A 19,129-nucleotide genomic window follows, 5' to 3' on the forward strand; every position below is an offset into this window, starting at 1 on the left:
AGTACTCACCTCTCGTTTCCTTGGAGTAGCCTACAAATAGGCATACTTTTGAACGAAGTTCCAACTTTTTGGGATTTGTTATTAGCACATGGGCTGGACATTCCCAAATTCTGAAGTGGCGTAAACTACCTTTACAACCTTACTCAAAAGGTGTTTCAGAAACACTCTTTGAAGGAATGTTGTTCAAAATGTAAACACCAATCTCTATTGCATATCCCTAAAATGAGTCAGGAAGTTGGAGCATAGTTTATCATAGACCGAACCATGTCCAACAGGGTTCTATGTCTCCTTTCTGATACACCATTTTGTTGAGGTGTACCTGGAGCTGAGAGTTGAGATGTAATTCCATATTCTATCATATAGTTTTGGAATCCTAAGTGCATATACTCTCCATCACGATCAGATCGTAGTATTTTTATCTTTTTACTTAACAAGTTTTCAACCTCAGTCTTTTACTCCTTGAACTTTTCAAGTGCTTCAGACTTGTGTTGCATTAGGTATGGATACCCATATCTAAAATAATAATCTATAAAAGAAATGAAATATTCATACCCTCCTTGTGCTCATACATTCATTGAACCGCAGAGATCTGAATGTAGAAACTCCAAGGTCTCTTTGGCTCTAAAACCTTCTCCAGTAAAAGGTCATTTTGTCATTCTGCCTTCAAGGCATGACTCGCATACAGGTAAAGAGTTTTCTTCTAAACCATTTAGAAGTCTAGTTTTCACCAATTTCTCAATCCTATTGAGATTAATGTGACCTAACATTAGATACCAAAGGTGGGCATTTTCTTTAGGAGAAATTATCAGTCTTTTAACAGTTGTTGCCATTTTGAACATTTCAATGTTTAGCACGACTTTTGTAATTAATAGCCTTAGTACATAAAAGTTACTTTCCATTGAATCAAAGCCCAACTCCATTCCATTCTAAAAAATAAACACTTTATTTTAAGAGAATGATGAGGAATACTTTTATTCAATCAAATAAGAAATAGAAATTAAGTTTCTCTTGATATTAGGAACTACATATACGCCATCCAATAACGTATATCATTTCTTGTCCAAAAATAACTTAAGTCTGCCTATGGCAGCGACTGAAACGGCCTCACCAGTACCGACTCTAAGAGTCATCCTCCAGCTACCAATTATCTCCAGGAATTAAATCTCTGATAGGAAGAACATACGTGATTAGTTGCCTCTAAATCAACTATCCAGGCAGAATCATCATTCTCTACTAAGCACGTCTCCAAAATAAATAAATCAGATTTATTTTCTTTGGAGATCTTCCTTTTTTTGGAGAGTAGTGGGATTAGCTCCATAACCCATATCAAAAACTCCAAGTTTCATCTTAGAGGACAATCCTTGTTGATTAACTTCACTAGATTCAATAACATTTACTTTCTATATTTTTCCGTTGACATTCAATATGGATTGGAGTTTATTGAGGGAGTTGATATTACTGGTTTCATCGTCATCAATATCATTTGCTTGAATTGTGCAGACTTTCGCTCAAAAAATTATTGCATTGATTGCATGATCTAATGTGCAATGACCATTCACTCAAATCTTTTGGCTAAGGCATCAAGTATGTTTACCAAAATCTTTTGGCTAAGGCATCATTAGCCTTCGTCCACATTTCGTATGCATCACGTGTTGGAGTTAGCATGCAATTAATGGAAGCAAACATAATCATTAAGCACTCTAATTCATCAATTTTAGCAACTAAAAAAGCATGTTCAAGAACTTAAAATAAGATTTGATGATATACCTTTGAAGACCTTCTTCAATGCACGAATTCAACTTGATTCTTGACTCCAAACGCTTGTAGACCGCCACTAGATCTTTCATACTATTCTCTAGGATCTTAGATTGGTTGGTGGAACCCAAAATGAACTAAAATTTGAGGTAATTTTTTGGAGGAAAGCACTGATTTTTCAGCTGAAGTTGAAGAACAATTCTTCAAGCCTTACCAGCAAAATTCAACTTTGCATGTCTCACAATCTTAGCTGAATCAACTAACTTTTATTTAGCCTATTTTGTGCCATCAAATTGCATAGAAAAATGACACCAAATCCACAACAAGGAAGGTGGAATTGCGAGTGCTTAAAGTGGGATAAACCTACTTACGCAATTTTCATTTTTTTAATTAAAAAGAACCAATTTTATTTAAAATTGATAAAATCAATTTATTGAATTTTCATTAAAATTCAAATTTTCAAATTTTTAAATAAAATTTATTCAATTTAATTAATTTATTTATTAAAAATAATTTAATATCCAATATTAAATTATTAAAAAACCAATTCCACAAACATGAATCCCTATTCATGTAATATTTAAATCAAATTTAAATATCATCCAATTCTCCAATTTTATTTAATTCGATAATTAAATGTTTAATTATATCACATATAATTAATAATTTCCTCAATTCGAATTTGAACATTTCAAATTCTCTTATCACGCTATTATAAGGTTTAATCCGTTTATGAACTAGTAGAGGGACCTAATGGACTTAGAGATAATGGGCTCTAACGATCCGAGATTAACCGGTTAAACTCTTTAACCTAATTAACCAACATTTGTTAACTACCAGGTCACTCCACTAAAGCTCAGTAGTTGCACTCCCCTCACTGTAGATATATTTGTGTCCACTTGATATAACCATAATTAATAAGTCAACCCTTCATAAGTTTTCCATAATAACGGTTGGGTCAAAAAGCTATTTTACCCCCGAGACTACATCTTGTACCTTAAGTCCCGCTGATCCTCTAATGAACAAGTGGTTTGTGATCCAATCACTAAACCGAGTCTCTCTCGAGCCAATGAAAAGGTGGGACCCCTTGTTAAAGACCCGAAATCAGCACTTAAGGAAACAACCTCTCTACTATCCCTAAAAGTGGGTAGGAGTGAATTCCATCTTGCATCCTATGTCCCCAGCTATCTACCCGGTTTTACCCTTGAAATGGGAGGCTTATTAAGCCGGCGCTATTGAGCCAACTCTCACCCATGCAAATCTAAGGATAATCCCAAATAAAAAGAAGTTCATAGTTAGCTCAGGATTAAGGTCAAGTTACCTAAGTCATCGCTTTGTATAGGACACCTCCACTCGCATGTCTCCACATGAACGAATCAGGTTCTCACTTCGTTTGTAGCACTTTACAACAATTATAACATCTACAAAGTGCGTCGCATCTGATAGTGTCCTCAGAATAAGGTATCTAGCCTTATCCATATACTATAGACAATTTTGGCCATTTACTCGAACTTGATCTACCCTTATGTCTCCACATAAAGTTCAAGTATTCATGTAATAGCCATGGATCTTAGTTATTGGATTTAGGTTATTTTTAAAACGAAATGAGCAATTCAAACATTCAATAACAACTTTATTGAATCTAACTTCAATAACATCTATATTGATTAACAAAATAAGTTTATTCTTTACAAACCACGAGTTTTATGACATAAAACCCAACATCACGAACATTTTGTGTTGCATGAAGGGTCTGGACTTGAGGACAATCCTCAGTCAAGACGATGTTGTTGGGATTGATGTCCTAAATCTCTTTGTAATCTCGTAGTTTGTAAACTTTATATAAACATATTGTTGTTAGTAAAATAAGTGTTATTTTATAAGCATATACTCAATCCAACAAATAAGATCCGAGGTTATTTCATGTAATTTAAACAAGTATGTAGAGACTTACAAGTGGATCTTGTTTAAATAATAACCTAAATGTTCTGTAGTAGATGGATAAGGTTAGGTACCTTATCCTAGTGACACTATGGATACGGTCCGCTTTGTAGGTGTTACAAGTGTTGTAAAGTGCTACAAATGATCTGATCCTAATCATTTGTGAAGACATATAAGTGGAGGTATCCTATACAAAGAGTTTGCATAAGACCAGACCATGAAATGATTAGTATCTTTATATAACGTCATTAATAATAGAGACTTACATTTCACTAGGATTACCATAAGTGACATGACCTCAATCCTAAGTGAGTTGTGAACTCCTGCTCATAAAGGCAGACCTTTGATTTGTATGGGTGAGAGTGGTCAAATTACCAACTCAAAAGCCTACCATTTTAGGGATTCGTCTTACTGAGGAGTTGGGAACACAGCTACACAAGACCAAATGCACTCTTTTCCCAATGCAGGGGTAAGTAGATAAATTGCTCCCTTAAGGGCTAATTCCGGATCTTGAACATAGTGGCCGTACCCTCTCCTGGCCTGAAAGGGACTTGGTCATAATTGGACTATGATTTATTATTCGTTAGAGAAATCAGTGGTACTTAAGAAGTTAGATGTAACTACAGGGGTAAAACGATATTTTGGCCCAACTGTACTTATGACCAATTTGTGAAGGGTCATCGCACTGTTGATTGGTTATATCTAATGGACACATAAATTTATCTGTAGTGTGGAGAGTGCAGCTATCGGTCTTTAGTGAAGTGACTGAAAGTTAACGGATATTGGGTAATTTAATTAAAGAGTTTAATCTGAGTACCGAGCTTCAATCTACAGGTCCGTAAGGTCCCCTTTGTAGCTCAACAGGGATTTAATTGAGAATTAATTTTGGATTAATTTGAAGTGTTCAAATTAATTGAGGGGATTAATTATATATGATGTAATTAATTAAATTAATTATATATGAGATATAATAATATAATGTATTTGATACATTATATAAGGTAATATGAGAGGAATTTGAATATGATTCAAATACTAATTATATGAATGAGATTCATGTAATTAAATTTAATATAAATATGATTTATATTGAGAGGAATTTGAATATGATTCAAATACTAATTATATGAATGAGATTCATGTAATTAAATTTAATATAAATATGATTTATATTGAGAGGAATTAAATATTTGGATATGATCCAAATATCAATTATATGGATGAGATTCATATAAGTGAATTTAATATAAATGTGATTTATATTAAATGCCATGTATTGTTGAAAGAAAATAAAATCTATAGGTTATGTTGTATTTGATGCAATATAAAACTATAGGCTATGTGTTATATTTGATATAAAATATAGTGTATATACATAATAAAGTAGTCATTATTATTATTATTATTATTATTATTATTTTATTATTAATTTAATTGAAATTGATTAAAGGGAAGGAGTTACAACTCCTTTTCCCCATTCTCTCAATAATTATACGTGGGATTCAAATGGTTGGAAATTAATCATCTTCCTCAATTCTCTCTAAGAGAAGAGTCCCTTTAAAAAAACTAAAAACATAGAGGAAAAGTTCTTCTCATCTCTCTCATCTCTCTCTTCCTCTCCATCTTTTCCCTCTTCCAAAGATTCAAGCAAAGCCCACAACTCTTGCTTGAATCTTTTATCCTAAGAGAATACAAAGGGATCTCAAGTGGTGGTGTCCCTTTTGAAAAAGGAGATCCACGTGGAGAAGGAGTTTCGTTCATGGCTTGTATGGGGGAGTTCTTGAAGAAAGGGTTCTACAAAGGTAAGGATTTCTGAAACCTGAGTATTTTTTTAAAGCATGCTATAATTTAAGAAAATGCATATCTTGTTCTTATTTATTGTAAAACTTACATTCAATGAAAAATGAAATTTGGACTGATCTTTGCTTATGCTTAAAGGATCTTTCTTCGAAAATTTTCTTCAGATATTGAGGTCATTAACCACGATTTTTTTTTTTTAATCAAATCTTTCCAAGTCTTATAATTAAAATCAGTCAAACAAGTAGAGGCAAATAACGGAAAAATACAATTTAAACTTTTGCTGGAAAAAAAAACAAATTGATCACATTAGATTTTAACAAACTCTAAAACATCCAATCAATTTTAGCAAAAACTAAATGAACCCTATTTAATATCTAATTTTTGCAATGATGTTTCAATGATTTAGGATAAAAGTCATCGAAGGGTAGTTAGTTGTCTCTTCACTGAACTAAGACACTCTCAGTCAATTATTACACCAGAATAACTCTTATTCCTATAATAATTAGTCATCATTAATTTGGTCAAGAAAACATTAACTAACTTAACAATTTCTTGTAAGTTTGACCCTTCATTTTAGACCCTAGAATTCCACCCAAATGAGCCAACCGAAGGGAAAAATCGATTGGCACAAAAAATAAAGCGATCATATCCATCTCTAGAGTTCACCTTGATATTGATCTAATACACAAACCATCCGAAGGGGGACATTCCCAGGTGCCTCGAGGCCGTGCAAGAAGATCTCATGTTGCAAAGTAATGAAGGAGACCGTAGGACATGTTAAGACACATCCCTCTCTCACTTACTATAAATACTCTCTCGATTCACCTTGATATTGACCCATGCAAACACCATCCGAAGGGGACATTCCTAGGGCGTCTCAAAGTCAAGCATGAGTCTCACGATGTGAATATAAAGGGAGAAACGTGAGTGGAAAATTGACGTATCGTATACATCTTTTTCTTCCCACTGAGTATGCATGCTTATAGAAAATTTATCTAATTGACCTTTCCAGGTTAGTTCTCAGGTAGGGATGTTCCGTTTCCATCAACTTAAATACCTCAGCCTAGATAGAATTAACCTTAGACAAAAGGTCTCTTATAGATACATTTGCTAAAAATTTAATCTTTTAATAAAACCAATTGAATTCTATTAAATTGATTAAAAAGATTAAACTAATTTATAATCTCATTAGAAATTTGTGATCTTAGGTTTATGTGAATCATATTTTTAAACTATTTTAAAAAAAAAGTTTGCATGCAATTCTGAATTATTGATTTTAATTTTCAATTTCATTTAATTATAACAATTATAAAATAAATGAAACAAATTAAAATCATCCATTGTATCGAATGCCATACTTAATAAAATTATAATAGTTATAGGATTATATAAAGTAATGTCATGCATCATGCAATTCCCATTTCATTACTAAACATACATAACACCTATATATTAAAGTAATAAAACAATTAATAACATACCACTAGAAGAAATTTGGGCTTTAATGTCGGTTTTAAACCGACATTAAAGATAGTGTTATTAAGGGTCTTTAATGTCGGTTGCCTAAACCGACATTAAAGTCCTTCAATAACACCAATATCGCAGCCTTCAATGTAGGTTGCAACTGACATTAAAGACCTTTAATGTCGGTTGCAACGACATTGAAAGTCTCAACATTGAAGGTCTTGCAACCGACATTAAAGGTCTTTAGTGATTTAAGGTCTTTAATGTTAGTTGTAACCAACATTAAAGCCTGTTTTTTTTTTTTTTTAGTTCTTAACCAACATTGAAGCCCGAATCTGTTCGTTTTTTTTTTTAATTCCATTGCCGAATCAATTTTTTTGGTCAAATAAGTTAAAAACGACATTATATGTCTCGTGTTGGGTTAGGAAATGTCCGTCATTGTTTTATATTAAAAAGTATAAAAAAAATTGCATGGTGAGCCCATCAATATTTGTCTTCCACCTATGAATTTATCCACAAACAAGAATCAATATTTCCAATGCATTACATATACTCATCAATATTTGTCTTCCACCTATGAATTTATCCACCAAAATTTGTAAAACAATACCAGAACCAGACTTTCATAGAATACAGCTTACACCAAAGCCATCATTTCTCTCATTCACAAATATCAATTAGTACTAATTCCATGAATAAACAAGAATCACACAATACCAAAATCACAATACCATGAATACAGCTTCCAATAATAAACAGATCATGTCTTCCACCTATGACTTTATCCACAAACAAGAATCACAATACCAGAACCAGACTTTCATAGAATACTTACACCAAGCCATCATTTCTCTCATTCACAAATATCAATTAGTACTAATTCCATGAATAAACAAGAATCACAATACCAGAATCACAATACCATGAATACAACTTCCAATCATAAACAGATCATGTCTTCCACCTATGAATTTATCCACAAACAAGAATCACAATACCAGAATCAGACTTTCATAGAATATTTACACTAAGCCATCATTTCTCTCATTCATAAATATCATATTAGTACTAATTCCATTCACAAAGATCATGGTTAGATAAATTTACATTCATTCTAAGCTAGCATTTACATTTTATTGAGACAAAAAACAAGAATTACATCCTTACACAAATCGGCCAACAAAACTTGCCCATTGGGTCCGAATTACGTCAATCTCTCCTTACGTATATGCATCTTTTGTATTGAACTATAAAAAGGAACAAAAAAAAAATTCAACATAAGTTTACATCCATTTATTAAATTAAATCTAGCACTATATAAAAATAATTTACGTACGAGGCTAGTAATGGAAGTAATAGGATTATGCACTATTTCGTGTATATACTTTTGCACATAGTACCCGCATCCTACAGAATCTAATTGACGAGGGCACTGCATATAAAGAAGTTGAAAATAATTGTTAAATTGTTATAAAGAAGTCGAATGAACATAAATTGTTAAAAAATGAATACAAATTTATCATTACAGGTTTCTATTTTAGAGAAGACCGATGGTGTTGGAGATCGTGCTTGGCTTGCCATGTTTTCAATCCACTAAATAGTTTTAAAACATTAGTTAAACATAAATACTTCAATTAAGAGCTAAGAAAGTTCAATTACACTTACATATTTATAACTCCATGAAAATCTTTTTGAACCTTACTTCGAAGAGAATCCAAAACATAAACACAATTTTCTTGTAGATTGATTACAATCAATACCCAATGATAACTATAATAAGCAACAATTTTGAAATATTAGTATGTGTATAATACAAATTAAAAATAACTTAAGAACTTGTATCTACTTATCCTGTGTTATATGGAATGAGGACTAATTGGTCTAAATTAGCCAATTCTAGTTGATTGGCTAAATTTCTGGATCGGATATCTTGAGACTTCACGTATGGCGATATTCTTACTTGATCAATTATAAAAAATTTCTTCGTAATATCACGAACACATTCATCCCAAAGATACCTAAATAAATTAAAAGTTATTATTTATCAACATGAAACAAAGTATACATGAGTGAATCTAGATGAGTAATACTTACGCAATATATGTCAAAATACACATGTAGCCTATTTCAACCATATTGCAATATTGTAGCAGATCATCGAGGCCTAAATAAAAAAAAAATTATCTCTTCCAAATAAATGCTCATCCAAAGAGATACGGATCATGTCTACATCGGTCATGTTATACATGGCATGTCCTTTTAATAATTTGATAGTACCATTAGCGTTAGTATATTTGGAGAGGACTGGCTGAAGCTCTTAATTACTAAATGATCCTACCATAACCAAAGTTACAAAAATTCAAAGTAGGAAAAATAATAAATAACCAAACTCATAAACTGAAAAGGAAACATATTTTTTTCTCATCAACCATAACTACAAGTTCACAAGGCCATTTTACGAAGTTGCCTATTGCTTGCTTTAAGAACTCTATTTTACCCTTCACAGGAATTGGTATAGGCAAATCTTCTCCAATGACAATGTCAATTAAAACTTTAATAGTTAAGCATGACACATCATCATCAAATGTTGTGGCTACTGCAACAATATTATCTACAGTTCTTATAGCCAAGTGGCATGGTGTCCCCTTAACAAATTTAAAAGAACTTATGTCATGCATGGTTAAGCACGTACAATATGATTAAAATTTAAAAGTACAATAAATAAATTACCGCCAAATCTTCTTTAGACATCTTCTCAGTATCTTCTTCTTTAGACATCTTCTCAGTATCTTCTTCAGATGCACTTAGTGCAACACCTCTAACAGATGATTTGGACTGATGAGATTGCCTGCTGTGAGTTCTTTCTCTTGACACTTTAGCATGTCGAATATTTTTTTGACTAGATCCTCCTTCAATTTCTTAGTTCATAGAGACTTTGGTTTTACTAATTTGAAATATAAAGAATGGGAAACAAAATCACCCATTCCTCTAACACGTCCCCAATGTTCTTCTGTACCCAATGCTTCAGTGAGAACATCTTCACCTTCATGAACTTCAGCCAATTTATCCTATAAAACATATCACAATTTTCACACAATATCTATATCATCTTAAACTTATATATATGTCATCTTAAATTTTGCATAATATATACTTACAATCCGATTGGCACATTCTCGAGTAACTTCATCAAAGTATTCATTATTCTTTCCTTTTCTTGCTTCTTTCCATAAATTCGCCTGATAAGAAGGGTCATTCGATAGGTTCTACATGAACATACATATTTAATTAGCATAAACATATTAGAATAAAATATTTAATTTAAGTCTAATAACTCACTAATTCTTGGGTAAGATTCGCATAGCCCTTCCGAGAAATGTGGTGATTATATACATATTTCGCACGTCTTTCTTTTTTAACACAACTGATTTTCTGTACAACAAATCTAGTTGAAGTTACCTATCAAAACAATGATAATGTTGACATGTAATTTATTGTGAATGACTTACCTCCCATTCTTCACTCAATCGTTCATTGACGAACGATATCCAATGATCTTGCTCTATATGAGAATATTGTTGCGGTGGAAATTGCAAGACCGAGGGTTCATCCTTAAATGGAAGTATGAACTTTTGAGACAACGTTGTCTTGAAAGTCCGTAAAGTTTCAAATCTGTGAGCGACACTAAACTTTGAATGTTCGATGAATAGCCTTCAGGTACTTTAATTTCTGATAGTACCTTACAAAAGCTCAATTTCTCAGCTCGTGTTAATGTATAACATGCGGGAGGTAAAAAGACCTTTTTTCTCTCCTACTTGAGGGGCTAACTATGATCTAATGTTCAGTTCCATCAAATCTAATCAAGTCTATATTCCATCTTTTGTTTTACCAGGAATATCAAGCAATGTGCCAATAAAATTTGCACATACATTCTTTTCGATGTGCATCACGTCTAAACAATGTCGCACATCAAGATACTTCCAGTATTCTAACTTGAAAAGAATAGATTTTTTCTTCTAATAACTATCTCCACTGTTCTTTTCTTTGATACTTTTCTTACCAAATGAATATTGATACTTACTTGTTTCTGCAAGAATTTCTTCCCCACTCAATGGTTCTGGACCAACTTCTAATTCTTATGTTCCATTAAAAGCTTTATTTTGTTTTCTATATGGATGATGGTGGGGTAGAAACTTGCGATGCCTGAGATATGCCATCCTCTTCCCCTTTGGTAAATAAGTGGATGAAGTATTCTCTCCTCAAATTGGACATGCATGATATCCTTTAACCGTACAACCACACAAGTTACCATACGTTGGAAAATCATTATTGGTCCATAATAAAATGGCTTTAAGCATGAAACGTTGTTCTTCATATGCATCATAATATTCTACCCCATCTTTCCAAAGTTTTTTCAAGTCATCTACTAATGGAGCTAAATAAACATCAATGTCATTTCCCGGTTGTTTAGGACCAGATATTAGTGCAGTCAACATCAAAAAATTTCACTTCATGCACAACTATGGAGGTAGATTGTACGTCACTAACATCACTGACCAACAACTATATCTACTACTAAGATCTCCATGTGGATTTACCCTATCTGTTGAAAGAGCAAGACGAAGATTTCTAGGTTCTGACCCAAACTCTGGCCACAAATTGTCTATTTTTTTCTACGATAGGGCATCTTTGGGATGTTTTAATAAACCATCTATTTCTTTCTTTTAGCATGCCACGTCAGTAAACTTGCTGTTTCTTTACTTCGAAACATTCTTTCAAATCTTGGAACTGGGGGGAAATACCACAGGACTTTTGCTGGGATATTCTTAGTCCTTTCGTTTAAATTTTTTGAAGCTTCCATCTTGACATACCACAAATAGGGCATACATTTGCATTAGAAAGTTCTTTTCTAAACAAGCAACAATCATTTCTACATGCATGAATCTTCTCGTACTTCATTCCAAGAGTACTCAACATCTTTTTTGCTTCATAATTAGAAGTTGGAATTTCATTAGGACTAGGTAATATGTCATAAATTAATTCCAACAACTCTGTGAAACTCTTATTGCTCCATCCAAATTTAGCTTTTAAATTATATAACTTTACCAATGTAGATATTTTGGAAAAAGTTTTACAATTTGGGTACAATGGTTTCTTCACATCATCTAATAATTCTTCAAAATTATCGAATTTTCAACTGAAATAGTTATTGTATGCAGCCTTATATATTCCAATTATGTCATCAACATCAACATCATCCTTATCAACTTCGTCTCTTTCACTAGTAGACACATTTTCATTGTTTCTCTTAATCGGTGATGATTCACCATGAAAAATTTATGTCTGATAACTTTGATCTATACCATTAAAAAATAAGTGTTCTCTTATTTTGTTCACATCTAGAGTCTTTGCATTGACACACTTCAAATATGGACAACTCATGACATTTGGTATATTTGAATGTTGTAGACCATTTTTAATAAACACCTCGACCCCTAAACCATACTCAGCTGACATCCTATTCATTTTCCTCCACGACTTATCCATGATTGTAAAATATGCAACTTAATCTACAAAAAAAAAAAAAAATAACAAGAAAAAATTTAAAAGCATAAAATTATGATCGTAAAATATGCAACATCAACAAATTTAAAACAACTAGACTTTTAAAATAAGCATCTTATAAATATTACCCTGTCTTTGTTATTAATGTTGTTATGAAGTCCTTTTTGTGTCGGGTGCTCCTTCTCCACTTGTCAACCTTCTTAAAACACATCCAATGCAATCTTCCTATCTTCCTTCCAAATCCCCAAGAATCAAAATTTAGCCTTTACACATCAAACTTGAACCTAACAAATGAAAAACTTTACTTAAAATCAAGTATTGAATCAAAACAAATATCAATCCAAACAAATATCACAATAAACCGTGTCCTTAGATTTTGTATGAGTCAATATCAAGGAATAATAGCTCTTTTTTAGAGCTATCACATAATTAGGCTATAATCTCAAACCATTAAACTAGAATCTCGAAACTAACATAACTTAGCAAAGATTATAACATATGGTGGATAATTTACAAAAAGGAATATGCGACTAAGTTAGTAGTTACTCCATAGTTCTTGACCCAAAGTTAGTAATTACAAAGGATCCAACTTCATTAACAATAGGAAAAATATTACATACTGCATATCAAAACAATTACTCCATAGGAGCTCCATAGCCCTCTATTTTCTTATGTGTGCTACGGTGGGTCCTAAAGACCTAAATCATATCTCCTCACTACATGGCCAGGTATCTCTGGATTTCCCGGTTACTCTGGCCTTTTTCATCCCTAGTAATCTCCTACTCACTTAGGTGGCGCTAAACACATTCTCATAGCATAAGGGTAAAGTCACCATGAGTATAAGATCTAGTGGTTCACCATGAGTATAAGATCTAGTAGTTCGAAAACAATCTTTCACAAACCAACATAAACCATCACTTTCCATAAACCTTTATGAACAACATTTCACGCCAAACCATTCCATGAAAATCAAGCTAAAACGGGATTTTCAAAACATTTTCATCAATAAATCCAAGCTAAAACATATTTTTGATATAAATTTCCAACGAATCATAATATTAAAAGTACCATAAATGCCTATGAATCAGTGATAGGAAATTATCATCAAAACTACAATTTAATTACTCTAAAAACAAGTCATGCTCATAAAATCAGGTAAAACTGCAAAGGTTTATTTTCAAGGAAAGTAGTCACTCACAGTTAAGGGCGAGAACTGTTTAGGTTGTAAGCTTCCCCAATCTCCGTTTTTCCTGAAATTGTTCAACCAATAATATTAACACCATTTTTCTATTTCAAACGCCTTGTTTCAACCAACTTAACTTCTTCACAACCCATACTAAGTCAAAAGAAACTACCTAAAATATCAAGATGGAAGTGCATTTGGGAGTTCAAGCTAAAAGTGGGTTAATCAAGCTATAAACTAAAAGAAACAGCAACTATGTAATAAAACAGCAGTAAATTTGACAACAGTACAGATTTTTTTATAGTCACTTCATTGTCGAAGAATACAGAAAATTCGACGGCAAGCGATGGCGTGAAGGAGATCGACGGTGAGTGAAGGAGATCGACGGCGTGAAGAACAATCGATGGATGGCGAGGGATGAAAGCTGATAACAATCGACGGACGGCGAGGAAAAGGTTTAGGGATTGGGCGAGGTAAGGATTAGTGACGGCGTGACAGAGAATGGTTTGGGTGTAAAGAAGAGAAGGAACGCGCGATTTAGGGATATATTATTTAATAAAATAAGAAGAAAAAAAAATTACACCTTTATTGTCGGTTTTAAACCGACATTAAAGCCCATCTTCAATGTCGGTGTCCCTTTTTTTTTAAACTAACATTATAAATCCGATTTCACTTTTTCCAACCGACATTAAAGCCCGAATTTCTTCTAGTGTACATAAATCCACACATCCAAACTATATATTATAATTCTTATAATATAAATGATGCACGACTATGTTATTAATGCATGTAAGCATATATTATACTATTTATATTATATGATGCATGAGCATGCTATAAAATAAATCATGCAACTATATATTATAACATTTATAATATAGATGATACATGAATAATGCATAACCTATGATGAGATTTTACTATATGGAATACATTATGACATATATAATTAAATTAAATCATACATCAAGTGCATAATTTAAAAAGAAATTTATGGATCGGGATTGGACTCCTAAACCATTAATTAAATTAATATAACAATTATATTGATTTAATTAATCAAAAGATTAACTATTACATAAATAATAGCCAAATCGGTTCAAAATAAGTGAATGATAGCACTGAAAATCTGTTATTTTCCTCTTCCTAATTCTAGGTTATTACTATGCTTAATGTGTTTATTTAATGATTTTATAGGTATCAAGTATCTTGGAGGTAGAATCAGTCGTTACAAGCTGTTCGTGGTTAATTTTGAGCAATTATGAGCTAATTTGAGCAACCAGACTTCAAAAAGATGTGAAATGACGAAAATGCTTCTGGACGGATCGTTGCAATGCTACAAGGCAGTAGCGATTTGACACTGGAAAACAGGGTTGCATTGCAATGCTACATGTAGCGTTGCAACATTCCTGATTTTTTGCGGAGGCGCACAGGATGTTATAATGCTGAGTTGTAGTTTGTAAGTTTTCTTCTTCATTTTAGGGCAAAATGTTCATGAAATAATTGACTCTCAATCGGTTCATATGCCGATTTTCTCCTCTTCTCACCTCTCCACATGTATTTTTCTCAATTTTTCTCGTCATCTCATGTAATTAGTGAAGACATTTTTGGGTTCTTCTCTTTTTTATCTTCATGGGAAGGTAAGACCTAGCTCTCTATTTTAGGGATTTGGAATAATGTAATTTTGGAAGCTTTGTTTGAATATAATTTTTATATTATTGTCTATGGGTTTCAATATGAATTTTGTGTTTATGAATTGCATAATTTCATTATTGATTGACAACCAATAATTTGTTGTGTAATTTGAATGCTTAGAGATAGTTTAGTTATGATATGTGATATATAATTAGAGGCTAATCTCAAAGGAAGCAATAGATTAGTTAGGCTTGCAATTCATTGTTTAAAATGAATAGTATTTCTCCCATCAACTAGAGAGAAACCACGTTGAATGTTTAATTAAACGGGCTAGGGACAGTCAAGAACCTAAAATTGTATTTAAATAACTTTACGAACAAGAATTGGATTGGTCCATTCTATTTCCCTAAGTTATAATGTCGTAGTTAATTACATTTTTATCTTTTACTTTCATTTCATTTTATTTCTTTTATTCATTTCCTATTTCAATCCACACCAAAACCCACCATTTTACTACTTTAATTAAAATGCACTTCAAGGAACGAATCTTCCGTGCTTCCCTGATGTTCGACTCCAGACTTGTCGCTTGTACTACCAATTAGTATAAGTTGTTCGTTCAGTGATTTATAAATATTATTTGACTAGTAAGGATTTATAGGCGACGATAAATTCCAAGCTAGAAGTGAACCGGGACTTGAACTACATGAATTGGACCGCCCAACACCCAAACTGCCCACGAACCACTCGAACCAAGCGAATTGGATGCAAACCAGCTAAACCAAAAATCGAACCACGTGCGAACCGGTTGATTTTTTCCATCTCGGAGCATGGAAACCCTGTACAGTAGCCACTATACAATTACAATTTGTGTCGTTTCTTCTCCGATTTGGGCCTTGTTTTCACCAATACATCGCCGGAAATATCACGAATGACTCAAACAATAATTTACATACTCTATTGCAATAATTAATGCCCAAAACAACGAACCCTTACAAACCAATTTGTAAAAAATTAAAGAAATAAAGACTACAGACCAATCTCGAAATTATCCAAGAATTGCAAACAAAACATTCAACTATTCATCACATGAATAATACAAAATGCATACCCACCATTAATATGTAAAAGAAAATTCTGGAAATAAAATAAAATTGGGAAACCAAAAAACCTGGCTCTGATACCAATTGAATGAATGGTGAAGTTCCACAACGAAAGCGGGATCGTTCCCAATTTTATTTTTTTACGGAATAAAAATCTATAGAACAGAATTATACATTTAAACAAGAAAATACAACATGCTTAAAAGGAAGAAATTAGGGAAAATAACAATTATCCTTGGAGCCAAAAGGTCTTCACTTAATTCCTTCTCCAGTTATGAACTCTTCGAAATTCGAACAAAAATACAGTAACCCAAATGGCCACCACCACTAGAGTACCTTTTGTATTCTCTATTAGGGTTTGAGAATAAGCAGGAGTGGTGGACTTTGCTAAAACTTTTGGGAAGAGGGAGGAGAGGATGAGATGAAATTTTTGTGAAGAAGATGAAGATTGATAACCCAAAAAAAAAAATCCCAACTTACACATTTTTAGTGAGAGAGAATTAAGGGGAAGGCCCTTTAATTTTTAAATTGCATTTGATACAATATAATAACTATAGATTGTGTTATATTTGACATAACATATATATATATATATATATATATATATATAATAAGTTAGTTATTGTATATGTAATTATTATTTATTAAATTTAATTTAATTTAATTTAATTTTTATAACATATAGTTATTATATTATATCAAATGCAATATAACCTATAGTTTTATTTTTCTCAATAATACATGGTATTTAATATGAGTTCAATTCAAATTAAAAAATAATTATATGAATCTCATCCATATAATTAGTATTTGAATCATATTTAAATATTGAATTCCTCTCAAAATAAACTTTATACTATAATGTATCAATACATTATATTAATTATATCACATATAATTAATTCTCTCAAATAATTTGAACAATTCAAATTAATCGAAAATTAATTCTCAATAATCCTTGTTGAGCTACAGAGGAAACCTTATGGACCTGTAGATTGAAACTCCAATGGTACGTGGTAATTAATTAAACTCTTTAATTAAACTCAACATCTATTAATTGTCGATTACTCCACTAAAGACCAACAAATGCACTCTTCGCATTACAGATATATTTTTGCGTCCATTGGATATAACCAGGCAACAATGTGATGACCCTTCACAAATTGCTCGTAAGTACAGCTAGGCCAAAATTACCGTTTTGCCCCTATAGTTACATCTAATTCCTTAAGTACCACTGATCCCTCTAATGAACAATAAGTCATAGTTCAACTATGACCAAATCCCTCTCGGGCCAAGAGATGGTGTGGCGCATTGTTCAAGCCCTAGAATCGGCCCTTAAGGGAGCAATTTATCTACTTACCCTAACATCAGGGAACGAGTGAATTTTTTCTTCTGTAGTTATGTTCCCAACTTCCCAATTAGACGAATCCTCAAAATGGTAGACATATTGAGTCGGCAATCTAGCCACTCTCACCCAAATCAAAGAACCACCTTCATAGGCAGGAGTTCACAATTCACTCAGGATTCAAGTCATGTCATCTATGGTCACCCTAATGAAATGTAAGTCTCTATTATTAACGATGTTATATAATGAGATTAGTCATTTCATGGTTTGGTCTTGTACAAACTCTTTGTATAGTATACCCCCACCACATATCTCCATGTGATGATCAAGATCAGATCATTTGTAACACTTTATAACACTTGTAACATCTACAAAGCAGGTCGTATCCATAGTGTCACCAGGATAAGGTACCTAGCTTTATCCATTTACTACAGACCGTTTAGGTTATCATTTGAACATGATCCACCCGTATGTCTCTACATACATGTTTAAATTACATAAAACAACCTAGTATCTTAGTTTATTGGATTGAGTGTATGCTCATAAAATAACAATTATTTTATTAATAACAATTTTTTTTATATAGAGTTTACAAACTACGAGAATACAAGAGAGATTTAGGACACCAATCCGAACAGACAACGCAACATGAATGTCCTAAATTAAAGGAGGATATATTAAAGGAGACAGAACAAAACATAATTCACCGAAGTTTTTCTGCACTCATGATCTTGAAGAAAATGACCACTGTTACATAAGTCATCGAAGTTTTTCTACACTCATGACCGAAGTTTTTCTACACTCATGATATCACTATACAAAAAAATTGTCCGAAAAATAACCTACCAGACTTATTTACCCACTACCTACCGCAATCTTTGAAAAACTGGTGCACAACATTGGAATACGGCGACTCAGAGATCTCAAGTAATGTTTCCATGAAAGGGAGTAAATCCTTGTTTTAAGAGTATTAGATTATATGAAATATGTACTTTTTTTCTTTCATTAGGATTTTTTTTCCAGTGGGTTTTTTCCTAGTAAGGTTCTACCAGACATATTTCATATATAATGGGCAGGGAATATTATAAATATGTTAAATTAGGTGTAATGTAGATGACCACTGTTAGTGTCCATTGGTCATATGTCACTTATCCAGTATCCCATGTGTTGTCCATGTGTCTCAAGATTACACACTATTAGTGTTCATGTAATCCACCTTCTACTTACCAAATTGTCTATAAATAGTGGCATTTGGTGAGTTTTGAAAGACACACATTGGACAAAGTCCATGAAAATTTGAGAAAGTGGAGAATTTAGATAAATTTCTTATTTTATATTTTG

Source organism: Benincasa hispida, chromosome 9 (assembly GCF_027475165.1).
Source record: "Benincasa hispida cultivar pf3 chromosome 9, pf3_genome.v1.1, whole genome shotgun sequence".
Lineage (NCBI taxonomy): Eukaryota > Viridiplantae > Streptophyta > Magnoliopsida > Cucurbitales > Cucurbitaceae > Benincasa > Benincasa hispida.